The sequence below is a fragment of the Taeniopygia guttata genome, chromosome 2 (assembly GCF_048771995.1).
Source record: "Taeniopygia guttata chromosome 2, bTaeGut7.mat, whole genome shotgun sequence".
NCBI classification, from domain to species: Eukaryota; Metazoa; Chordata; class Aves; order Passeriformes; family Estrildidae; genus Taeniopygia; species Taeniopygia guttata.
In genome coordinates this window covers 44,693,391-44,720,080 of record NC_133026.1, presented here as the reverse complement: position 1 = coordinate 44,720,080, position 26,690 = coordinate 44,693,391, and the positions used below count along the sequence as shown (strand labels likewise).

General features: G+C 39.5%; 1 long non-coding RNA gene across 1 annotated transcript in view; it reads left to right on the top strand.

Annotated features, from left to right (window-relative positions):
• Positions 1-9,206, top strand: part of LOC121469373 (uncharacterized) — a 31,248-nt gene extending 22,042 nt beyond the window's left edge. Inside the window, exon 5 of the long non-coding RNA XR_012054616.1 lies at positions 8,475-9,206. This is a non-coding gene — a long non-coding RNA (uncharacterized lncRNA). The remainder of the gene's footprint in view (positions 1-8,474) is intronic.
• Positions 9,207-26,690: the final 17,484 nt, after the last annotated feature.

The following is a 26,690-nucleotide window of genomic DNA, read 5'->3' as shown; positions in this document are numbered from 1 at the left end:
GATCCAGTCTGTTTCTGTAGCCTGGTTTTCAGTCTGTTTTTGTGGTTTTCTCCTTCTTTTTCCATTTTTCACTGCTCGCTTGGCCAAAGAACAATCAACTCAACACCTTTGATAGGTCAAACCCAGAGGATCTATAGATAAGGAAAGTCTTCAGAGAATGTCTTCCTTGTACCATTTCAAACACTGCTTCCATGGTGAAAAAATGTTACAAGCTACAAAGTGATGTCTTTTAGTCCTGAGAGATGTAGGCAAGGCATTCTGACTGACACTTCCTCTCCCTTAAACAAAGAGTTCTTCTCTGTATATCTCACTTTTAGTACAAAGATTTTAGGAATCCATATTTTGATAAGACGCTTCACTCTTACCATCTTTATTGCTCATTTGAACTTTGAGTGGTACAGCAACAAGAAAATAACTAAAGCTTCCCACTTCCCAAGCTATTCTTTATGTAAATTTTAAGAGTACTAAATGAATATCGGGTAGCTCATCATATCTGAGCTTCTATTGAAGGAAGAGACTACTTCATTAACTGTCTAGCTCTAAGATTTCTTGCTAGTATTGTTAGACCAAAACCATTGCATGATTACACTAAATCTTCCATATACTATGTTGTTGTTCTTCTTGAAGAATCTTCAAGTGCCTAATAGGATTGTTTTCTGATATGCATGCTTGTTTGAAAGGATTGCCAACTGTCCTGGAAATGCAGTCAGCTCCAGTGTGGTGATTAGCAATGCACAGGCTTCTGCTGTTTTCCTGTCCTGGTTGTGTTAACTGGGAAATGTAACAACAGCATAGGAAGACAGAAAATCTGTCACACCAGCAGAGATGCAAAGGTGCTTGTACTGGCATGACCTGAGAATATGTGTGGGATGAAATGCATGTGTGGGACAGCTCTTCCTGCCCAAGTAGTGTGAACGGAAGGAGCTGGCCAGGACACCTCTGGTCTCACTTGGGTAGCTGTGGACACTGTGACCTGTTCTGCTGATGTAGCCAAAGACAATGAGGGAGTGACTTGGCAGGTGAAAACACACTCCAGACCTACTCCAAGAGGTTCTGAGCTGTAGTTAGAGGGTCACAAATGCCACAGAGTACCTTTGAGAGTTTGGGGTTTATTTGTCTTTGGACCATATTATATTTATTAATTTTATTAACTAAGTAATAGCCCACTGGAAAAAATATACATATTTGGCTAGGAAATGGTTGTCAAAAGCATACAAGCATTTTAAACTCACTCCCTTTGGGACAAAATTGGACCCCAAACTCCTGCATTTTTAACTCTCCTACTCAAATCCTGACAAAGTGTTTGTTCCTGCTGTATTTAAATATAAAGGAATGAGAATTCATACAGAATATAGTTGCTACTGCCAATGATTTCTCTTGAATCTTTCCACTGTTCTCAGTGGAAATTATGCTAAGCCTTTTTAGGCACATAGAAGATTGTGGGACCTATTACTCCTGATATTTGAATTTATTTTGTTTCTATCAAGTATGTTGCTACGAAAAAATATCCATTAATTGTGTCCTTCCCAGAAAATGCAGTTTTGATGAGGCCTGTACATAATTCTTGATTTTATTACTTTCTAAGTCAACACCTTTATGGAAATAACACTTTGAAGATTTGCAGTAAACAGATGTACTAGACAAGAGTTGAAGGCAGTTAGAAATGTGGTGGTCTGACCAGCCATGAATGTATTGTAGATTTCTGGGTAAATTTGATGCTACAGGCTGATTGCAGTAGCTGCATCACTTTGTTTTCCTGTTCTATACTATTGGGTTTTTTACTTCATTCTCTTTTGTTTGTTAGCTGGTGTTTTTTTTTTGTTTGTTTTTTTTTTTTTTTTTTAAAGAAACAATTTACATTGCTAGTGTATTGAAAATTACTTGAAGCTAAGTAACAAGCATTTTATGGCTTCTTTTTTTTTTTTTGCATTTACTTTCACAGCATTAAAATATAAGGACGTGACTGAATAATTCATATTTGTTTTACTGAGGCATTCTCACAAGCAATCAAAAGCTTTCTTAATGGTTTGCTTAGACAGTGATTAGATTGCCTAGACAGTCTCTGCTTGGAACCTTTGATTTGCAGTGCCCTACCAATGTGCTAATGTGGTTTTCTTTCTAGCTGTCTCCATCACACAAAATCATTTCCCTACCTGTAAACTCATAAATACTTTTCCTTCTTTGGCACTATCAATTCATGTGAATATTTCTTGCTGCTGCAAGTGGTATTGATCTGCATGGGTGTATGAGAACATCCTTTTCTCTTTGACTTTGCCACTGATATGCAATAATTTAAAGAAAAACTCTACTTAATTTGCATGTGTTTCTCTGCTGGAGATGAGCCATATCTATATGATATTTCGCATCTTATTCTAGCTGTATCTTCCTACCTGCACTGTCTGACCACATTGGTTTTATGAGGGAAGATTTCAGTATCAGGGTGTTTACAGGGTTGAATTCTGTGAGAAAGGACCAGGAGTTGTCCCTGTATTGGACAGAGACAGTTCCAGCCAGCTCTTAAATAGACCCACTGATGCCCAAAGGTGAGCCCATTACTGGTGGTGCTGGTGTGATACCTGTTCAAGAAAGGGTAAAAAACATAGTGCAGCAGCTGTGAGAGAGGAGTGAGTTAAATGGAAGAGGAACAGTCCTGCAGCACCAGGGTCAGGTGAGGAGAGGGAGGAGGTGCTCCAGCCACCAGAACAGAAGTTTCTCTACTGCCTGTGGCAAGACCATAGCAAAGCAGGTTGTGTCCCTACAGCCCACAGAATAAATGGATGTGTTCTGAAGAAAGATGCAGCCCATGCAAAGCCCACACTCTCCTGGCAGGAGGTGAAACCCATGTAGAGGAACACACACAGGATCTGTGACCCATGGGGGGCCCACACTGGAACACTCTGTTCCTCAAGTACTGTACCCCGTGGAAAGGACCCACGATGAAGCAGTTTCTGAAGAACTGCAGGTCATGAGAAAGACCCACACTGGAGCACAGAGAGAAGGACTGTATCCTGTGGGAGGGAGCCCATACTGGAGTAGGGAACAGTGTGAGGAGGAAAGGGCCACAGAAATGAAGTGTTATCAACTGACTGGAACCCCCATTCTCCATCCCCTGGTGTCTCTCGGGACAGGGCTAGTGGTTGAAGAGTTAGGAGTGAAGTTGAGCCTGGGAGTAGAAGGAAAATAGGTTGTATTTTGTTCCATTATTTTTTGCTTTGGAGGGGGGAGTGTGAGGTGATATTATGTTCACATTTCTATTCTATTTTTAATTGTCAATGTAGTAAATTAATCTTCCCAAGACAAGTCTGTTTTGACTGTGATGGTAAATTGTTGAGTGACCTCCCTGTTCCTAACTCATAAAAATTTTCATCTTGTTTTCTCCTGGTCATGCTATGGAAGGGTTGTGAGAGAGTGGCTTGGTGGACACCTGTCATTCAACCAAGGTTAACCAATCACCTTTACCTGAAATTGTCCCTTGTGGTCTTTTGAGCAGACCCTAATTAGGGTTTTCCTTTACTAAGTATTTGCAAAGAAATGTAACCAGATGTCAAGAGAATATGAATTCCTTCTCACTCTCTAGTTTGCACTTTGTATTTGAATACACAGGGAAGATGAACAAAAACTCGTGTGTTCTGGCACCCAATTTGAGCTTGTGTAAAATCTGACAACTCCCTCCTAACTTCCAGCTGTTTTCTTGAGCAATAAGCAGAACAATGTGGCTATGAAAGGGCTTCTTCCTATATCTGTTTCAGCCAGAAGTCTACCTTTGTGTACCTACTGGAACTAATTATCTGGGCTAAAATCTCAACTTATTCTGATGCATTTTTTAAATCCTCCATCTCAGACCCTCAATGAATGAATGACATTCCTTTCACTTTCTTTGACATTCTCATACAGGGCAATGGGCAGTGGTGGTGCAATGTTTGTTGACACATTAACTGCTAATAGTAATGTGTACTTTAGGCTGAGACAACCATCTAATTTCTTAGATAAGATGACATGAGATGAAAACTATATTTTAAAAGGGGTCTCTGTTCCCAATAAGCTAAATTTGCTTGCAACAAAGGCAGTATGCCAAAATACTGTTTGGAACAGAAATATTCTGGTATTGGTTGGTAAGGGAAGATTTGCTGCTCCAGGCAAACAAGTTGCTAATGTTGTATATCTGAATCACAGCCTTTTTCTGCCGAAAAATAAGCTTTGTAGATGTATGTGATTAATGAAACCTGAAAAGTCTGCTTCTTCCCTTGCAAGTCTTGGAATGGAGTGAGAGGATAGCCACTGCCTTTCTCCTATTCCCATTAGCTCAACCTAGACTGATGGCTTGTAAAGCCAAATATCTCCATTTGCCACTCAAATTGAAGAGCAAGGGAATCCATTCAGTGGGAAGTCTGAGCAGCAGAGACAAAAAACATCTAAATGCCTCTGTGTCTAATTTGGTGCAAATTCTTGACTGCCGAGTAAAGGCTGGGCCAAACAACATTTTCAATAGGAAGAGATAAAAATCAAGCTCAAATGAGTCTGCAGAACGGTTCTGCACCTGGCTTATCTTCCCCTCAGTGAAAGCTACTCCCTCAATGACGTGTCCATGGTCTTTACACTGTATCAAGGTAGAATGAAGTGCTTTAGCTGGGATAATTTCTTCCTGTGCCGTGATGTAGTCTATCTGGCTGTTGCCTGTTGCCAAATGCTTAAGACAGAGGCTCCTTTTTGGACGTACCTTATTCCTGTGTATTAGCAAGTTTTTCCATGTCTGAAAGCTACCAGCAGGGAATTACTGCTGCTGCTGAATGGAGGGAGAATGAGCATAAGGCAGGTGAAGCAGTTTGTTCAAGGGTTCTGCCTAATTTAATTGCACAACTACATGCAAGAATGAGGCACTAAACTGAGGCTATAACATGATCAGAGAATTTCCACTTGTGATGCTGGTGTGAGATAATGGCTTCAGTTGCTTGAAAGTGAGCATATTTTGATAAAAAGTGAAGGAATGAGGGGAAGGAAAAGTGAGCCATTTTGTATGAAAGCACTAATATGTTCCAGAAGTCATGGTGGAGACTTTAAAATCTCCAGTTCACTCCCAAGTGACTTGATTTTAATAGCCTCTCCAAAACAAATTGCTATTCCTTTCAAGTCCTTCAGAGTATTCAGATTCCACAAGCATTTGTTATGCAATCTAATTAATATGGCTGTACTTAATCCAAAGAATAAATTGATGAAGTTTTACAAAGGCTGATACTTGATAGCAAAGTCATTGGTGTTTCAAATAAAACAAGTATAGAAAGTCACAAACACATTAATTTTCTAAGAGAATCATTACAAAACACATGAGCAATGCTCAGTGTCCTTTTATGTGATATCAGACTGCTGTTTAGAGTAGAAACTGTTTGACTTTATTTGTTCTGAGTATGGTGCAGCCACTGGCCTCATGTTTAACTTTCTCAGGCAGATGCTCCACAGGAGCAAGGGAGCTGAATTCCCTTTCCCAGTTAGTACTACCCAATGCAGCGTGGAAAAGCTCCCCACACAACTTTCTATCTCAGCCAGCAGGTATTGAGTGACTACATCAGTAGATAAGGAAGAGTCAAGGGTGTCATCTATCTGGAGTCATATAAATAAGGCCTTGGACACAGCCTCACACAACATCCTTCTTGCTAAATTGGAGAGATGGATTTGATGGGTGGACTGTTCAGTGGGTAAGGAATTGGCTGGATGGGTGCACCCAGAGTGCAGTGATCAGTCCCGGTGCCTGGATGGAGACCAGAGATCAGTCGTGTCACCCAGGGGTCCATATTTGGACCAGTACAGTTTATTATCTACATCAATGACAAAGTGGGATCAAGTGAATCCTTGGCAAGCTTGCCAATGACCCCAAGCTGTGCGGTGTGGTTGACACATGTGGGGAGTGGGACGCCGTTCAGAGGAACTTGGACAAGCTTGAGGATTTGGCTTGTGTGAGCCTTCTGAGGTTCAACAAGACCAAGTGCAAGGTGCTGAACCACAGTCCAAGCAATCCCTGGCATCAAGCACAGGCTGGGGGAAGAAGAGGTTGAAAGCAGCCCTGGGGACAAGACTTAGGGGTGCTGGTGGATGAGAGGCTGGACATGAGCTGGCAGTGTGAACTTGCAGCCAGAAAGCCGAACGTGTCCTGGGCTGCATCCAGAGCAGTGTGGCCAGCAGGGCAAGGGAGGGGATCTGCCCCTCTGCTCTGCTCTGCTCTGGTGAGATCCCAGCTGCAGTGCTGTATCCAACTCTTGGGTTCTCAGTACAGAAAAGACCTGGAGTAGTTAGAGCAGATCTAGAGGAGCACAACAAAAGTGATCAGAATTTTTGTTTTTCCCTCTCCTATGAGAGTATTGGGATTGTTCAGCCTGAAGAAGGGAAGGCTCTGGGGAGCCATTACTGGCGCATTTCAGTACTAATATGCAGACAAACTTCTTAGTTGGGCCTGTAGCAATGCAAGGGGTAGTGGTTTGAAAGTATCAGAGGGTAGATTTAGAGTAGACATAAGAATTCATTTATGATGTGTGTGGAGAAAATGCAACAGTTTGCCCAGTGACATAGTAGATGCTCAATTTACGGGAATATTAGAGATCCAATTGGATGAAACTGAGCAACCTGATCTAGTTGGAGATGTCCCTGTTCATTGCAGGGAAGCTGGACTAAATGCCAGCCCAAGTGATTCTGTGATTCTGGTCTATATTTTATCTTTAATATGTCTGGAGTATTTTCTCTAAACATTTATTTGAGTATTTTACTATGTTAGCTTGGAATGTTCACTGTGACTTCTCTCAGTGGTCCTATATCAGCTGTGGAACATTTATATTTTGTGAGGTGCTGTTCTGTTTGACACACAGGTAAGAGACATGGTGGAGTGCACCATACAGCTTCCTTCTGCTTTCTGCCTCTTTAAACCATGAATACAGAAAGGGAAGGGGATATGGTGTCCACTTGGGTCTCACCCCACATAAGATCAAGGCCTACTTAAATCCTGAAGATGGGAAGCATGGTCATGCTCTGCAATTTAGCATAATCTGTGAGAGTTGTATATTTTCCAGTGAAAAACTCTTCAGATTCAATGGCACACTGTCTATGGCACTTACTGGGGAAGCAGTACAACAACCAAGAATTGAGTTGGCCTTGAGTTGCTCCCAGGACATGTTCATGGTAGACTGAGATTTCTTCCCATGAGCAGAAATGTGTCCCTGGAGCAGCAGGAGCTTATGCTTTTCCAGAAAGGAGAAAAAGATGAGTGTTTCAGCGTGGCAGGGAGCAAGCACAACTGCAGCATAGGTAAGGGCAGGAGCCTTGAGACAAAGCTCAGCAGAGCTTCTACACAAACTCCTTGCAGCTGAGCTCCAAGGCTGACCAAGGCTTCTCAAACAGCTCTGTCTTCTCAGGATGATGGAGTTCAGTGCAGGGAGCTCAGCTCCCAGGATGAGTAATGTGGTGTGCTTCAGACAATGGTCTTTGCAAGCAGATGCTCACAACTTCAGACTGGGGTAATAGTGCTGCTTCAAGGGACTAGCACATACCCAAATTGCTTTGAAATATTTTCTGAGGCTGTATCTTGCATGATTTAAGTTGTTGGGGAAGATGCTGCATATTAACACCAGTGATAATCTGGCATTGAGCCATGGCTGGGACATGAGGGCACTACCAGTCCATAGTCTCCCTGACCAGCCTCACCTGGGGCTTCCACCTATGCCGTGTGCCTGTAATCTCAGGAGCTCCATTTAAGCTGGGGCTTGGCACTCCTACTCTGAGCTATGTAACAGGTATACCTGGTTCTAGTCTTGTTTCTGGTCCTGCTTCTTAGAGCATTTCTGGGTCAATATTTTAGGTGCCTTTGTCCCTAATGCTTTCTTTTGGATGGCTATTGGGCCCATTTTGCAGCACTAATTCTAGCCCTGTTTGGCTTGATCTGCTGTATGTGTTCCCAGGTCATACTTTGGAACTGGTTCATTACCTTGCTTTGTCTGAGACTATAAATAGACTCTGCTATTATCACCATGCCTGCCTGCTGTGTTCAAACCCTCTGGGAACATGCCCTGATGAGTGAGGGCACTTCCAGTGTTGTGGTCACCTTTGGTTCCTGGCTTATTATGCCTTGTGGAACTGCTCTCCTCTTGCTGCTCTCATACAAATAAAATGAAATTGCAGGGCTGTCAGTTTTATTCTCCTTCTTTTTCCCAGTGAGCACAGGCATAAACAGTCCAAATAATTTAGGATGTCCTTTTATATAAAAAGAATACGAAAATCTACAGTGACTCTAAGTGAAGGATAAATTATAATACTAAAGAAGAGTTCAAACAATTCAAAGAGTTACATACTCACCACTCTGAATATAGTCTGATATTCGTATCTGAATATGATATTTGCTTTTATATACTCGTCAAAATTTTTTGGCAATAGGTTTTTGATGGCACTGTGTACTCCAACAGTCGCTTTCAAGCAATTTTTTCTGTTTTTCTATTCAGCTGTGAAGATTCCCTACAGGGAGCCTCTCTGAACTATGGTAGCTATGGTCCAGAAGGAAAAAGAGCCATTCAAGAATAAAATAAGGGATGAGATACTTCATTCTGCTTCTGTAAAAGGTAATGATAATTATTATGGAAAGAACTTGTACTATACTGAAGGAGATTAGTATTTTTTTAATTAAAAAAAAAAAAAAAGTTTAAAGTTGACAGATGCTGGATCCTACAAGGTAAGAAGAATAAGAAGGATGAGTCTGTGGTGTAGGCTCACAGGGGATGCCGACCATACAGTAAATCATACTGCAAACACATAGTACACTCCTTTCATTTTTGGCTGTTGTGTTTGTTTGTGTTTTATTTTTTAATGTTGAATATTTTTCAATGATTTTTTACAAATGGTTTCCTACTGTGCAAAACTTGCTTATTGCTCAGTTGTTCAAAGCAGCAACCTAGTTTATGCCTTCAGTTTTGACTTTTGAATGTAAGCTGTGATGGACAGAATAATGGTGGTAAAGCTTGTTTCTGAAGTAACTTCTAGTCCTCAAGTGATAAAAGAGAAGCAAGAAGATGTACTAAAGATTTTTAAATGGTGTTTTCATGACATTAAACTCAAGTAGAATTAACTGAAAAAAGACTGGCCACATGCTGCACAAGAATGTGCTCGGAAGGCCAGTTGCTTTGCACCAAGTATTGCCCTGAGAGGTTTGCAAAGATAATTAGCATTTTTTCATTACTAAAGTTGAGGGGTAAAGCAGAGTTGGGCTACGTGCAGCTTATTGCACATAAGAATTTGTAGTGATACAGGAATGTTGTTGTTTTCCATTGCAAAAGCTTTATACTGGACTTTGAGATCCTGACAACAACTGTACTCTGTATCAGTATAGCTTAAGCTCTACAAGCAAGTCCCTGTGTTTTTTTGCCAGTAAAACTGACATTGTGTGAGGAAATTGTGCAGCTCATCATGTCTCTAGGCTAATGTCTATATTAGCTTCTCTACTGCAAATTTTCAGGGAGTGATTAGTGTCCAACAAATTTGCTTTACAGAAAAAGGTGGGAAATTCTAGTGATGGTGAAGGACTCAGGTGTCTTCTAAACATTTGCTTTATCAACCTCAAGTAGACTTTAATGCTCCAAACAGAGAAGCACAGACCAGGAGCGTTGCAGAAATTCAGAACCTTAACTTAAAAGTATGTGACAGGAAATCCTTGGTGAGGCTGAGTATGGAGCCCCCAGAGGGCCTTCTCCTGGGCAGGAGAAGGAGATAACTTGTACAGAATGCAAGGGGAAAGGGCAGCTGTGGAAAGGACATAAAGAAGGGCAGAGCAAAGATGGGTGTGAGGAATATTGGGAGACTTTGAAGTGAGAAGTTCCTAAAGTTCTGGGAATGTGAGCTTTATTTGTTTATTTGATTATTTTATGTGGGAAAGATTTAGAGAGTTTCTGAGAGAGACTTAGGGGTATGTGAAGGGGAGAAGGTGGTATATAGCACATGGGCTTCCACATGGGCATCCCTCTACAAGAGGCAGGAGGGAAATGTAAAGGAATCTTGTTGAGGAGAGGTAGGAAAAGGTTTGTTACAGGAGAGGACTGGGGCATTAGCAACGCTTTTTCTGGGAGAGTTAGTGGGAGGAAATTCTCCCTCTAACTTGATGGACAAAAAATTATTTTGGTGTGAAGTGCATGAGAACAGTGGATCTTGATTCCAGAAACTGGATTTTGAAACAGTGGTTTGGTCTGGTCATCCTTCTCCCCTGCTGAGGACACATCTGGAGTGCTATACCACAGTCCTGGGTTTCATGGCCTAAGAGACAAAAAGCCATATTGGAACAAGTCTAGTGAAGGACCATGGGTATGAATCAGGGCTTGGACCACCTGTCATCCAAGGAGAGGCTGAGAGCTGGAACTGTTTAGCCTGGGGAAAAGAAGGCTCAAGGGTAACTTATCAAGTTTTTTATAAACATTTGGTGGGAGAAGAAAATTTAGAGGCAGACTCTTTCCAGTGCTTTAAAGGACACGAAAACAAGACAAGGGGAAATGGCTGAAAAATGAAATAGAGGAGATTGCACTTAAATGTAAGAATAGTCTGTTTTGTTTCTAAATTGTAATCAAACAGTGGAATAAGTTGCTTAGAGGTTGTGGAGCCTCTGTCCTTAAAGATCCTCAAAGCCCAAGTAACCAGCTGCAGTCCACCCTGCTTTGTGTAGGGTGTTTGGAACTTCTTCCCTCAGATGTGCTCTGACTCTGCAAGTGTGTTGTACATATCTGTTTTCTACACATGAGCATTTTAAAGCCTCTTGGGAAGGACCTGGACAAAATACAGTGAACAAGAAGACAACCTCAAACCTTATCAATATGAATGGGAGCTTTCCCCCTGAATGAATGTATTTATTTCCTTCATTATTAAAATCATACTTAAATTATAGATAAACAAATGGTAACATCCAGCCCTGATAGGGAATGGAAAATGGTTTGGGAAATGGCTATTGCTGTATTCTTATGAATCCTTTATTCACCTAAGTGACTTTGTGAGTGTTATTCCCAGTAAATTGCTAATTTGATATAGTTAAGTCAATGTCTGCAAAATCTGGGAATCAGAAAACACATTCCTGTCTCTGATTTACTCATCAATCTCCCTTGGGCTTAGCAAGGGTGGCATTTCAGTCATGATTTTTCTGACTAATAGCACACTTTAAGGAATACACTGAACAACTTAATAACATAATACAAAAGTAATTCAGAGTTCAGTTTACCTTCATGGCCCTAAAGAATCACATCTAGACTTGGATAAGTAAAGGAAATTCACTATATTTGTCAGAGGAGGATGAGAATTTTTCTCTTAAGGAGCTAATCTACTCCATATTTATGCATATCAAAGAACTGCTGAAAATACAGGAATTAAGAGTGGTGCAGTTGTGGATTAGAATGTAGATGAAGCCTTTCAGTGGGACATGTCAGATGACAACATCACCTATGTAAATTTTAAATGAGTCCAGTGTACTCTGGGACATAAATTTTATGTGATTGATTTGAACAAAGCCTAATTGTTTGGGGGTTTTTTTGAGTTTATTCTTTATCTGTTCACCTGCCTACAAGCCCTGCTTTAATATTATGCAATTAGAAGTGCACACAGCATGAATAAAATGAGTTCTGGCTTACAAAATCCCTGTGTTTGTTATTGCTTTAGAATCCTGATGAGTTGTAGCAAGCCAGCTTTTAGATGGATGGAAGTTGTAGTGAGAAAGAACTAATTGGCAAGATAAATTCTTTAGCAAAATTAGTGACAAGTAGAGCTCTCCTCCAGCAGTGATTTTTAGCTTTCTTTCTTTTTATGAAAACATCAACATTAAGGTACTTCAATAAAGAAATATTTCAATGGATTTTTTTTCTGATTAATTCCAGAGTCCTTTAATGGCAAAGGTGTTCATAACAGCTGGGTCACCTGGGGGAGAAAAAGAAATCATTGGAAAATAAATGTGTTTGTATTGATACATGTGGTTCATATAATACATGATTTATATACTTACTTATTGCTCACATAAACCTTTAAAACAGTGCATTGCATGTCCCATACCCATTGTATAACATCCTTTCCATAGTATTCTTAAATTCTCAATTTCCATTTATATCACCCAAAGATAAGAATGGCTGATATGATGACCAGCCAGTATTTCCAGAGATGAGTCTCTCCTAAAGCTCCAAAGTTGGTTTTTTTTTTTTTTCCATTAAAACTCATATAGATTTGGTAAATCAATAATTCCACGCTTTCCACATGTGCAGCTCTTCATAAAAGCACTGTTCAGCCTCTGTGTCAGTAACAGCTTGTGGCCAGATGTGAGAGAGAGTTGCTGAATTTTGAGGATTCTGCAGTCACCACCATATATGGAGGACAGATCTATTAGAGGGGATGATGAACATAACTCTGAGCACACAGTGCAAAGGCCTGGACTAAGAGGAATTTTCCTTCCAAGCATCCATCTCGACAAATAATTCAATTCAGTAATGGCCGTTGTCCTTCTTAACTCTCCTGGATTATTTTGCTCAAGACATTTTAAGGAGGAAAGGCTGATTTTCCTGGCCTTGACACTTAATGCCTTCACAAAAAGTTAAAAGCATGGCAAACTCTCTGTAGGGTGTTTGAAGTGTTCCTGCTATGCAAGCCTTAGTGACGTTTGGCCTAATTTTAAACTATGAGTTTTGTAAGAGTGGGTCTATCAGCTCTTGTAGGACTTCAATCTTAAAGCATTTTAGTATTACTTTAATATCTATGTAATTTTGCTACTATGTGAATGAGAGTTGAAGAAACTAGGCTACAGGAAGATTGAAGCATTTAAAAAAAATAATTAGGCCCCATTACTATATTAGCCTTATCTGTTTTCTGTGGCTGATTTCCTGTCCCAATTACTTTTGTTCCATTTAAAGATTGATGTGAGCATGAAGCTGGTATCCATGTGTATTCCAACCTACAAATCTCACAACAATCAAGAAATTTTCAAAGTCATGCATTAAAGAACTGAAGACTGGAAACAACAGTTGTTTAATCAAAACTAGAGTTCTGTAAGAATATTCCGAGACAATAATCCAGACATTTAAAGCAACTGAAGAAGAACTTAAATATATTTTTCAATAGAAATATCTAATTTTAATATTTTTTGAATATTGCTATTTTTTCCTTGCCATCTCTCCTTTTATTGTTGTTTGGGTTTTTATGGGTTTTGTTCTTGTTACTGTTGAGTTTGTTTGTTTTCATCAGTGAAAGAGATAAAAATATTATTTAAGTAATTTTTAAAATATTTTTGTGCTTTTTTTCCCCCTCTCAATTTTTTTTTATCTAGGAGGTGGAAAATGCAGATAAATTAAAACCTTTGCAAATTAAACTGTGGGTCAATAGGGAAGCACTAGCCTAAGTGCTTGGCTAAGCCATTGTAGCAGTGTATAAAGAAATGCCGTCAATATCTTGCCTTGTTCATTTGACAACTGTGAGTGAATATTTGTTTATTTTCTGTAATTATAACTGCCAGGAAAACATTCTGATAACTTAATGCAGTAGCTTCAGTCATTTGTATGCTCTAAATGGTGAGAAATCTCATTATTACTCATAAGACTCTGATAGGATCTGCAACTGTATCTTCAAGTCAGCTTCATGCACTTCAGAAATGCAGCTCTTGGAACCTTTGCAGAGCACTGTTGCTAAAATTTAAATACCCAGACTGAGTCCATTTGTTTCAGTGTTGTGCATTGTGCATCTCCCAGGCTGTGCAGAGCGCTCAGCATCTCACAGCATGGAGCTCTAGGAGTGTGGAGCACCTGAAATGGTCTATTTGGTTTGTGAAAGCACAATCCTTAAATGTGAAAATGCATCCAAGTCACTGCTGGAGTGCTGCCTGCTTGAAGGGTGTTTTCCTGCTTTGAGCCCAAATTCCTCTTCCATAAATGGAGAGAAGCCTTACAGCTTCCTGTGACTATTTTCATCCAGTCTTGCACAAGTGGGGAAAGCAGCTCAAACATTTTTCTCTTTTCTCTTCTCTTCATTATAGCAAGAGACAGGCAGTTTATTCCTCTACCAGACTAAGACTTACTGCAGCTATGAGGAGTTAGAGATGGGGCTATATATCCTTGTACAAATACATAAGGACTGTGACAATCTTACCCACCAGCACTTTAATCTTTGAAACAATTTTTCTTGCTGTAAAAAAGAATGTGACAGATTCAAGGTGAGATGGAACCATTAGATTATTAATTCAACCCTCCTCAGTATATTAGTCCATAAATCATCACCAACTGAACTGCAATGAAGTGCTTACCAATAATGTATCATCTGAGCAGCATACATTTTTAGTCAGAATGACTTCCGAAATATAGTTTGAGTATTTTAGTTTATTTATTGTGTTAATACTCTTCACAGAGAGAGATTTGGCCTTAAGCTTAATTTTGTATTCATTTCTGTCAAAGACAACCACTGTGTAGTTGACAAAATCATACAAGAGCACAGAATATTCTGTATAGTACAGGGTTTTCCCTGCAAGTTATCTCCCTCAATTTATGAATAGATTTCTGAAATTATTCTATGATTTTATTATTTTTTTACATCCTACAAGAACAAAAGGAAAAGAACACAATAGTTCAGTGCTGATCATCACACTGATATTGTACAGAAAGATAAAACAGTTACTTGGACCCCAGGATGACCCTTAATGGTCACAATAAGCCCTTTTTACCCAAAACGGCAGTAAGAGCTCTGCTCAGTTACTGGTCTGAGTCTCTCCATTCAGTCCATCACTTCATGGAACTCTGTTAAACTTTGTCATCTGCAGGGTTTTAGTAGATGTGCTTTTTAGATCTGCCCTAAAGACTCAGTCAGATCCTCACCTCTGTTGGCTTGGTGGCTGTCTTCTCAATTTTTTTTCTCCATTAACCAGTTCATGCTTCATTTAACACAGGGTTTGTATTGCTGATTATTTTGTTTTTAATGAGGCTGTAATACAATACTAGCAATTCTTCACGATGGCCATTGTATCTGTGTACCAACTTCTAGAATCTGTTTTTTGTGCTTTATGAGTGTTTAACTACTAGAGGTGAGGCTTGACCAAAGTCCCAGACTTTTGTCAGTATTACCTTCTTTCTGTGATGAGGAAGTTAATGGGAGTAAAGTTATCACGCCTATCATAAAAAATTCAGAGTTGCCAACTGTTTTAGCTTGTATGTAAACATCAGTTTCCCAGTGGGACCTGTGTCTGCGCATGTTCTGTCAGAATTCATCTCATGCTTAAGAGTAGCATCGTGTAGCAACAGATGATGGTGTTCTAAGGACAGCACTTCTACCTTGATGTGGATTTCCACATGCATAAAAATGATACGGAGCAGATTGATAAAGAAAGAGCAAATGTCTCTCTCTTAAATGGTCTTTAAGATTTGCACGAGAGAAAATGAATAATTTCTTATTGAAAACCAAAACGCTGTACTGATGAACATTCTTCCCTAAGAAGGAAAAGACAGTGAAGGCAATATGAGGCATGAAATGGTAGAACTTTGATAATGGTGTAATAAAGATGTGGTAGAGGAAGCTCTACAGAGTAGAACAGTTTCTCAGTTTTAATAATGTATCAATGTTTCATTTTTAAATGCTTTACCAATGACAAAAACAAATAATAGATATTACAAACCTGAGCACTTCACATTGTGTCAGTTTTAAGTATAGCAGAATAAAACTAACAAAGCAATAGACTTTTTGTACATTAATAACAAAAAAAAATAACAAAAAAAAATTAAATAGTGTATGAAGCATTTATCAATACTTTAAATGTATTTATAATTAGGACTTTATGATGAAGCCCGTATTCTCTTTATTGTAATGCAGTCCAGTGTGTCTGTTGTAGAAGGCATATAGTTTTAATGGGTTATATAATTTTCAATATATTCAGTGAACCTGACTTTCTGAAATGGCAGTGTCATAGTATATGGTCTTGATAGAAAGCACTGATCTGAAGTTTTTTGACATCTAGAGATGTCCAAGTCTAGGGTCAGATACAGATACGCCTTCGATAAGCACAGGTGGAACTAAACTGAGTTTTGAGATGGTAACAATGCTGGCAGTCAAGCCTGATTCTTTTCCACACTGAAGTTGAGAGGGTGGATAATTATTCTGTATATATGTTCCTGGAGCTATATAAGACTCTTCAGGCTCATTTAGAGTGATCCTTTTTGTAACAGAACAAAAATTGCCTAATCCAAAAGCAGACATGACCTCAACATAGATGGAAAAGGAGACATAGCAGCATTGGTACTTGGTTACAATAGGGCTCCATATATCCTCATTCCAGATTCCAGCAAATTTCTGGCAAACCAACATCATTATCTTTAAAATAGAGATAACACCACTCATCATTTAAGTCCTAAACACCTCATTAGAAATTTCAAGCATAAATACCGCTTGCTGGCAAGATTCAAATTCAGAGTCAAATCCTAAAAAAGCAGAGGACCTGTCGTATTTTGAAGTGCTGGGATCCTTGTTTGCATAGCATTATCAAAGTAGGAAAAAATATTATAAACACAAGCTTTAGACTGTAGCTAATTTAATAGTAGGGCAGATGATTTGCAGTTTCCCAATTGCTCTGCAGTGGAGAAAAGAGATCCTTTATCATTAGTCTGTGGTAGTTTTCTAAAGAGAAAACAGCACCAGTAATGACAACTCAGCACCAACACAACCGATGTGGTGCACTGCAATTGAATGCTGGTTTACTATATCATCTTTTATTTAATCTCAGCTCTGAGTAGTCTGGCTACCATAAAATTCTCCCTCCTGGTCCTAGGAATGTAGGAGTTAATAGATTGAAACATCCTTCACTGCACAGAAAGGAGCAGCAGGAGTGAGGAGGCACCTTTGCCCTGAAAGGTGACCAGGGCCAGCCTTCTTTAACAGGTCTGATTGTGTGCAGACTGGGTTAGCAGTGAAATTACCTAAAGGGAAATGCTGTGCATAGTGCTGAGAATTTTCTCAGTCAAAAGAGACAACTCCCCAGTGTGAGATTTTGTAGAAACCCTTTATAAAACTGCACATGAATGAACACTATTGAATGTGCTTCACAGTCCTCATATTCTGTGTGAATTTGACCAAAATGATGCTAAAATCTCTCCTATTAAAATATTAGAAAAAAACTCCAGGAAGCCATTTGCTGCTGGTATAGTGAATTGTCATTATTACACCACTTTGTGAACTAAGAACAAAGCTCTTTTGCTGGTAAAACAGCCCTGCTGTGTGTAGCTCTAAAGAACATTAGTGATATGCTGCAGCAAGTAATGATATTCATCAAGACAGTCTTTGCTACTCCTTCAAAGTAATGCTTGGGTATAGAAATAATTGCTTTTTATATTATTTGTTTGAAGATGCTGAGTGAGTCATGAGCCTAGTAAGAGCACTACAAACAATGCTTTATTCCTTGTCTAGTTCAGACCACCTTATGACCAAAAGCAAGTTTCTTTAATATCTTTAAAGAAACTTTAAAGACAGCCCCGTGAGAAATCTGATATACTTCATAGGACTGCTCAATAGCAACATATGGGTGATAAGAGCATAATGAAAAATAAAGCCTGCTTATGAAGGACTGTACATATTTATGTGGGTCTTTTTACTGCTACATGAGTTTGCATTAGTTCTCACTGGGCCTTTCCTAAGGTCTAGAATGTTCATTCATTTGATGATGGAGACTCAGGAGGAGAGACCATGTTCACTGATTCTCTGTTGGCAGTTAGCACTGGGTTCTTCTGTAATTTGCCTAGAAAATGTCGACAAAATAGCCCTCTGTCTCACAATGATATTGACTTTATTGATTTATTCATGTAATGGATAAATCAAGTAGTGGGCTTGATTTGGTGTTTGATCACCAAATCAGAGAAGTTTTATGAGCAGGAGATTGAAGGAAACTTTGTTTCTTGTGGGTGTCATCTGTGCAGTGGCATAGGCTGTGTACCTGATGTTAGATTCACAGCCGTCTAATGAAAAGAGAGTCCATACTACTTTTTTTTCTCACAGTGAGGACTCTAAAGATATGTTTTCTTTTGCTACCTCTCCTTGTGAAGTGACAAACTTTTGAGGTTTGCACTACACTGTAGATTTTGATTAGAACTACAAAATTTGTGCAGGCAGAGAAATTGACACACTCAGAAGTGTATTAATGTAAATAAGCCTTGAGTATTAGTTACTAGTAAATGGATTTGTTTCTAAGAGAATCTTTGTTTCATTCAGCTAAAAAAGTTTGTGTTGCTATGAGAGAATGAAGAGAGCTGGTCAGGGATCTAGTCTGCCAGAACTAAAACGTATTGGATGTTGTCTGTCCAACTAAACTATTGATGCTCATATTCTTTATTAAAGCTGGAATTCTTATTTTAGAAGGCACCTCTCATTTTTTTATTGCCTGAGAGGCCTCATGTACCTTCCTCTTATTCTGAGAAATAGAGAAAGATTGGTATCTGTGTGCTTTTTAATCTACACTGACAAGAACCATTCTTGTTTTTATATAGAATGTTCTTGTTTGTGCAGGATTTTGCTTTCTCCGTTCTAGTTATTAAGTATAAAATGTCACAAGATCTCATAAGGAATGATGTATTCCTATTCTCTTCATGCCTTACATCTCTTGATTTAAGTATTTAAATTATTCTGTCAGTCCTGGCTTGAGTCTGCAGTCACTGTCAGACCTTGCAGTAAGCTTTAGAACTACATGTCCAAAAAATAACAGACAGGCACAATCTCACTTTCATTTTTCTGAGTGACACATAATAACCCTAGGGCATATGTGAGCATGACAAAACATGGAATTTTGGTTGGGATGCCTTGACTCTACCTCACAACTTCTTATATCCAGAAGAATCCCTTTTGCTGTTTCCCTGACCTGAAATACAGTTCCCTCCTCAATGTTTGTATCAACACAACACACCTTTTTCCTCAGAACAATTTTGCCAGCAGATTATGGCAGAACATTAGTGTGACAGGATAATAACAATGTTGATGGGGATCAGCTTTTCCCCCCAAATAATTATAAAAATTATTAGAGGAAAACAAAGCGCTTATCTTTTATGAACCAGCGTTTGACACAGAAGCTGATGACTTGTCTTGGAAATTGAAAAGTAACATACAAGGCTCATTATGTGAAAGAGATTTAGAGTGTATTAAAAGCAGCCTCAGTTTAGTGGCACATAGTGACAGTCATTTGAATTATTTGACAGTAAAAATACTTATAATACATTGTTTATATTGTTCAAAGTTAATAAGATAATGTATATCAGTTTAGTGGAAAATTATGCAGGATATCTAAGATCCTGTAATAAGTAGAAAAAAGCATATAATCCCTTTTATAGGGTATATTATAAAATACTATGACTAAAAGATGGAGGTGATCCATGTGTACATAAGGACATCAGGAAGCCTGGAGTGCGTAGAAAAGGTGCTGAGACAGAGGCCTATGCAATGAACTTCCCAGGCTTCATGCCTCCCTTTAGGGAACCTCTGGAGAGGAGGTGGGAATGAACCACAGCTCAAATCTAGTTATTGCTTGCAGGTGGTGTTTAGACACAAGCATTGTGGACCCATCAAAGATAATAAGAACTTTTCCATTGGTTTCTTTGTGATGTCAGTTCTTTGTTAAATGCGGCTTTGATCGGGGTTCTGAAGTCCAATTTGCCTTGGCTTCACTGTCAGAAGGTTCTAAAAAGGTGTTAATTTGAAAGGTTCTGCTGAATTTGCCTTTTGTATATTCTTTCTAGAAGATACAAGATGACATTGCCATTGCTAATGATGCGTTTGTGATTTTTTCACATCTACCTCATCATTATAAGTCAGGAGCTGCATAACCTGGGTGCTCTAGAGTTTCAGTAGTTTCTAGCTGACAACTCAAGAAAAAAGGGCTGTGATATTCTGTTGACACCCAACAGAAATTTATTCATTCTGTCACATAAATTGCATTATTTTACTTCAGTGTGGGATTGTTTTTATAATGAGAAGACTGGATGTGTTTTGGCTTGAAATAAGACTACTGGCTGGTGAAAAGGCAATCCTCATCTTAATCTTCCAGCAGAACACTGTTCTGGCCATTAACTCGGACAGCCTTTCAGCAGGGCATTTTACCTCCATATGAGGACAAACAGACTCCTTAGATGTTGGTGGAAGTGAATCAGAACGCAATCTCAGGAAAATTATGCCCAGATTACCAGCAGAACAAGACACAGATATGTAAGTTTTTTGGTACTGTCCTTCTCATCTCTGCCTACTGTGGGCAGTTCTGTGTAGCCTCAGTCCTCTCAGAAAAGCGCATGTGTATTTTGCAGGCATTAGTAGATGGATGTCACTTATATGAGCTGCTCTGCTTTCTGGATATCCTTCCAACCTCAAATATTCTGTATGCACCAATATTGGCCACTCTCCCTGAGGAAGGCAATGTCTTCCTTCCTGCCAGTTGCTTCTTTCATGTACCAGTTTTATAATTGGAGATGTCAGCACCTTTTACTTACAGAGTTTTTGGGCATTTCCCATATCTTCAGTTTCTCTTGGTTTGCTAAAACCTACCTTGTAGCTGTTGCGCTATTATACAGAAAGTAGAGTTGAATACAAGTTTAATATTGCTTCTTAGTCTTTCCCTGGAAGTGTTCAGGAATGGGTTGGATGGAGCTCTGAGTCACCTGGTCTAGTGAAAAGTGTCCCCGCCCGAGGCAGGGAGATTGGAATTAGATAATATTTACAGTTGCTTCCAACCCCATTCTGTGGTTCTATGACTTCATCCTTCTTCCTTCTTTTATTTTTCTACCAGACATGCAACATTCTTGATTGATGAATAAAATAAAACAACCTACAATGCCTGTGAATAGCTCATGAGTAAAAAGGCTTAAATATGGCTGATATGGTAAAACCACAATACATTATCTTAATTTTTATTTTTATTCCATTAATTATGAACCATAATATCGACTTGAGCAACCTGTTTAATTATTTAGTACTTTACTGTGTACATTATGGCCAGACTTGTTCCAATGGTTGGCACATTGCCTGAAGAACCAGGCTACATGGAAGGAACTTGACTGACAGTTCTCTGTAATTGCTTCAGTGGTGCTCTAAAGAATCACACACTGTTACCTTTGAAATAGTTCTAATGAAATCAAACAAGCTTGCATTTCACTTAGTGTCTGCCTGGGCTGAAAGGCAGTGTAAGGCACCCTATAGCTGAATGTGCTGTAGACTGTGCAGGTTGGAATATGATTTACTCTTGCTGTGCTCCAATAAGCAGTCCTTTAAACTAGTACAAGGACAATGCTGTTGGTGCTCTCAAAAGACCTGTCTCATAACTAGCACTGTAACTGGCTTCAACAACTTAAAGTGCAAAATGCCACAAAAGCCTTTTCCCTTTAATTAAAGTTTGAACAGAAGGATAAGCTTTCTGGCAGGGCTTGTTCTTGCCCCAGTTTAACTAAAGTATCGCATTAGCAGGTACTGTTGGAGAGTTTGGTAACTTAAAAGGACACAGAAATTTTTCTAACTTTCTGAAGTAATGTTCCAAAAATAGGAATTCACTATCTGCCTATTTCATTTGAAATGCATCAAAGAGCTGGGAGTTCATATCTGCATCTGTTGGCTTCAAAGGCAAGGTTTTGGTACAGCTGAACTGATTGAAAAACTGTTTTCTCCTTGAAAAAAACATGGAACCTACCAGTCCATCTTTCAACTAGGATTAATTCTCCCTGTCTTTACAGCACATTTGTTGTTGTGGGAATATTTGTTCAAGAACAGGGCAGAAGAAGGCAACCTCATTCCCTGACCACCATGAGACATTACATAAATATTTTCTGCCTTTATCCGTATTGATCAATATAGCAAAAATTCCACCAGATAGAATCTTCTAATGAAAGACTCTTTATTTTGATTACCCAGAGAACTGAGTAAATCTGTAACTATGTGTAGGTTTTTGAGAAAAGCACAGTTTGCGTGTCTGGCAGACTGTCTCACTGGGGTGCACTGAGAGAAATTGGCTTTGCTTTTTATTGATCAAGGCGAGATTCATGCTCAAAATGCCAAGGGCCAGTTCTTCCCCAGGAACAGCCTTAATGTTGAAGTCTTATTGCTGAAAGCAATGAGAGAGCAGCTACTGAAAGTATGGTCCCAGTACAATGCCCTATTCTGAAGAGAGAAACAACAGCTTACCAAGGCAAGGTCACATTTAGTTAGCAGATGGTTCTGGTGGCTAAAGATGTAATCCTCATTAAAAAAAAAAATTTGCAGCTGTCCTTTTACTGGATTTTTTTTTCATCTTTTGGCCTATCAACAGAAGAGAATTTCCAAGCCTTCCTTGTGTAATTCAGTGTAGACTTAACCAGTTTATTTTAAATGGCTGTGAGAGCTCTGATACTTGCATGGCTTAAGTTGCTGGGAACATTTGCAGACAAAATATCTACCTGCATCTAAGTTAGTGATGCTTAAGAATATGAGTGGTGCCAATCGCAACCTCTTCTAAGGCACTCTGTGTTTAAATAACAAAGTTAACCCTCAACATTTCTGGAAATGTATTTCTCCTGCTTGCACTCTCTGTTCAAATATAGAATTATCTTTCAGAATGGTAAACAACTACTCTCTTGAAGGTAGCTCAGGTGAGAGTAAAGTGTAATGTAGGAAACAGACTGAGTCAAGAAAGGCAGTTGACTTATTCCAAATGGTCCCTTGAAGATAGAAATAATTTTGTTAGAAAGAGGCTGTTGAGGATGTTTGGAGATATTTGGTGTTTAAAGTGCAATTACTAGGGAAAGAATGATGATATGTCATTGAAAATATTCTTTCCTGTCTCTAGAAAAATTTCTGCACATTATTATTATTGAGATATTGAAACAATAATCTCTCTAAATTAAGCTGTTATAGGAAAGTGCTCAGCTCACTGAATTTCTGAATGAAATTCATTTCACTTAATGAATTTCTGTTGTAATAGTTCAGTCAAGAATTGTCCAAAGTAGGAGTCTGTAGCTGGATAAATTCTTTGTGTTGAGCATCCAGTAGAATCGTTTGAAGAAAATGGAAACATTCTCTCATAGCTTTGGAAATTACTTATATGTATGTCTGTGTTGGGAGTCACCATTGCATAAAAATGTCACACTTCTCAAGAGCTTTGATCTAAATTCTGAAGCCCTGCTTGTGACCCTTATTTTATGGATGCCTCCACAAACTATTTCTAGCTTTTCCCAGAAAATCTCTGCAAAAAGACACTTCTATGGCATTTTGCACAATGTCAAAGTATTGGTTTTTTATACTCACTAGTGGCCCCTGTGAATGTGTTCATAAAGTCCAATTAAGCATAATAAATGCCATCTGTATTCTAAATGTGAGTGTACATGACAGAAGGAAACCAACACAAGAACATATTGCTCCCTGTTGATTCTGACACTCTTCCCACACAGTGATTTATTGAGAAGAGCAACCCTGTAAGACTGTGTCACTGTCAATCTGCTCACATCATGGAAAGACAAGTAACCAATCATAAAGGGTCTAAGGCAGAGACATTTATCATCTCCAAAGCAAGTAAATGTCATGACAAAAGGTATATGACTTCCAAGTAAGTTTAAAAAAACAAACATGCATCTTAATATACAATGTAGTACAAACCATAAGAGAGGGAGGAACCATTCTCACTGTGCCGACCGAGCTTACAAATATAAACAAGGAGGATCCTGAAACTTTGGCTTGTGGGCATTCTTATTCAATATTATTGATCAACCATACAAGAAAGGGCCAAGAGCACCTGTGTTTTAAATGTTGCCTGACCATCAGCCTTATCAGATGTTAACTGAAATGGTTTTGTCTATTTCAAGCACAAAATTTTCATAGAATCAAAGAGCATTAAGTCCAGCCACTAACCTAACAGTGCCAAGTTCACCCTAAAGTATGGATAAGTGCCACATCTACATGTCTTTTGAATATCTCCAGGGATGATGTCTCAACCACTTCCTTGGGTAGCCTGTTCCAATACTTGACAACCCTTTCAGTGAACAAATTTTTTCCTTGTATCAAATCCAAACCACTGGCACAACTTGAGGTCATTTTGTCTTGTCCCGTTGATTGTTACTTGGGAGAAGATACTTACCTTCACCTCACTACACCCTCCTTTTAGGTAGTTGATAAAGTCTCCCCTCAGCCTCCTTCTCTCCAGGCTAAACACACCGAGCTCCCTCAAATGCTTATCAGACTTGTGCTCAGACTCTTCTATGTTGCTCTTCTCTGGACATTCTCCAGCACCTCAACCTCCTGCTTGTTGGGAGGGGCCCAAAACTGAACACAGCACTCACCAGCACTGAGTACAGGGACAATCGCTTCCCCAGACCTGCTGGCCACACTGTTGCTGATCCAGGCCTTGACCTCCTGGGCACGCCCTGACTCATGTTCAGTGACTGTTGAGCAGCATTCCCTGGTCCTTTTGTGCCAGGCAGCTTTCCAGCCACGGTGCCTCCAGCCTGTAATACTGCATGGGGTTTTTGTTTCCCAAGTGTCAGACCCAGCACTTCACATTTTTGAAGTTCATGTAACTAGCCTCAGCCCATTGAATCAGCCTGATCTGATCCCTCTGTTGTGCCTTCCTGCCCTCCAGCCAATCAATATTCTGATTAAACTTTATGTGTTGCCTGCAAACTGACTCACAGTGCACTTGATCACCTTGTCTAGATCATGAATAAAGCCCAGGGGACAGGCCACCAACAGGATGTTACTCCATTCACCATCAGCTCTAGGCTTGGTAATTCAGCTGGTGTTTTTTAACCCAGCAAAAAGTGGACCTGACCAAGCCATTAGCAGCCAGTTCCTCCAGGAGAATTCTGTAGGAAATGCTGTTAAAGGCTTTTCTGAAATCTAGGTAAACAACATCCACAATCTGTCCCTGGTCACCTCATCATAGCCAGAGATCAGGTTGGCTGAACAGAACCTGCTCTTCATAAACCCCTGCTGGCTGAGTTTGATCTCCTGGTTGTCCCATACAAGCTGCATGATGGCACTCCAGATGGTATGCTCCCTGCCACTGAGGTCAGATTGACCGATCTATAGTTTCCAGATCCTCCTTCCAACACTTCTTATAGATGGGTGTCACATTTGCTAGTTGCCAGTCAGCTGGGAGCTCTCTGGTCATCCAGAACTGATGATAATTGTTTGCTGAGCACTTCTACCAGTAACCTTAGGTGGATCCAGCCCCATCAGACTTGCAATCTTCGGAGAATAAAAATAGCTAGAAATAGCTGTTCAATGCCATGGAAACAGAGAAATTGGCATATTTTGTTTCATCCTATTATAGAGTGAAATTAATTTAAAAAAAACCAACCTTTTCCCTCTCCTTCTGTGTTTTTCTGAGACTCCGCATATGCAGCAGTCACAGTGATTTGGGCTGATATCTGTGTGTGGAAGGCTCATGTTCTCCTGGGTTCAGTAAGTTCTCAAAACATTACCTAAGCTATCCTCCTTTCTTGGCAAAGTGGAATGACAATTTAGGCTGCTTAGTGTGACAGCTATAGATGGTCTATAGCTGCACAAATAATTTGGCCATGACAGACACTTACTGGGCCAGCCTACTTCCTTATAAACTAGAAGCAGACAAGTTCCTGGGTGTGTTACTGATAAGGTCAAACAAGGAACCCAGCCAATCTCTTCCAACCATGGATGCACCCACATCATTGGCCAGTGAGCTGGGCGGAGTTGGGACCTTTGTCCAATCTTGTGTGTGAACCCGGGAAATTCAAAGCCTCTGTAAAAGGGGGTGCCCGACAAGAAAATCTGACTGTTGCTGATGATCTCAGTGTGTGTATGTGTTGCATTCCTTTCTCTGTCAACAATGACAGCTTAGCTGTCACTTGGCCAAATTGCTTCAGCCTTCAGTATGGAGTGTGTGGCACAATGGTTGAAGGTCTTGCATTGTGAGGAGAAGGCTGCTGTTGAACAGAAATCCCGCCATGGACTATAGAAACTATCCTAACAGCACTGGCAGTAGCTTTAGCACACCTCTCCGAAACGTTTCTGCAAAAGGTAAATGTGTCAGGAGCTTTTATTTTTTTTTTCTTTTTGTTTTGACTTGATAAGTTATGCTGTAGCTCAACATTTTTTCTCACTTATATGTCTTAGTAGTCCTGAATGCTAAAAAATGGAAACTAAATGTAGCACCCTGTTCTTGCCTGTGCCTTCCATATGCTGAAGTTACAATTGCTTCTAATCTTGTATTTAAAAACAGCTCCCAAATGCAAATTTGGCTAAGTGCAGATGCATCGTTAAAGTGTTTTTGAAGTATGAGGTCAATGCTGTTTAGGAAAAACTGGAATGAGACTGATAATCACCCCTGTTAAGGACTTAATTTATTCTAGCTCTACATATTGCTGTCCATCATTTGTCATCACCACTGCCAGCTTCAAAAGCAAAGTGCAGTGCAACTGCTTATATTATTGGATGCCACTTTCCCTCAGAAAGGAAAAGTCTGTATAAAGCAGACAAACTGCTGAAGGCAAAATGTAGGTCTATGGAGTTCACTGTGTTCTCAATGAAACCAGCATTATATACAGGTTTCAACACATGATAGTTCTGCCAGCTCTTTTGGTATGGGTCAGTTTATCTTTCTCTGTCTAAGACTCATTCTGCAACTTTTAATAGTGATAATGTCATGAGTTCTTCTGCAAGGAATAGCCACATTTTGAATGTTACAACTGTACAAATTGTCAAAACCTGCTTTTGTT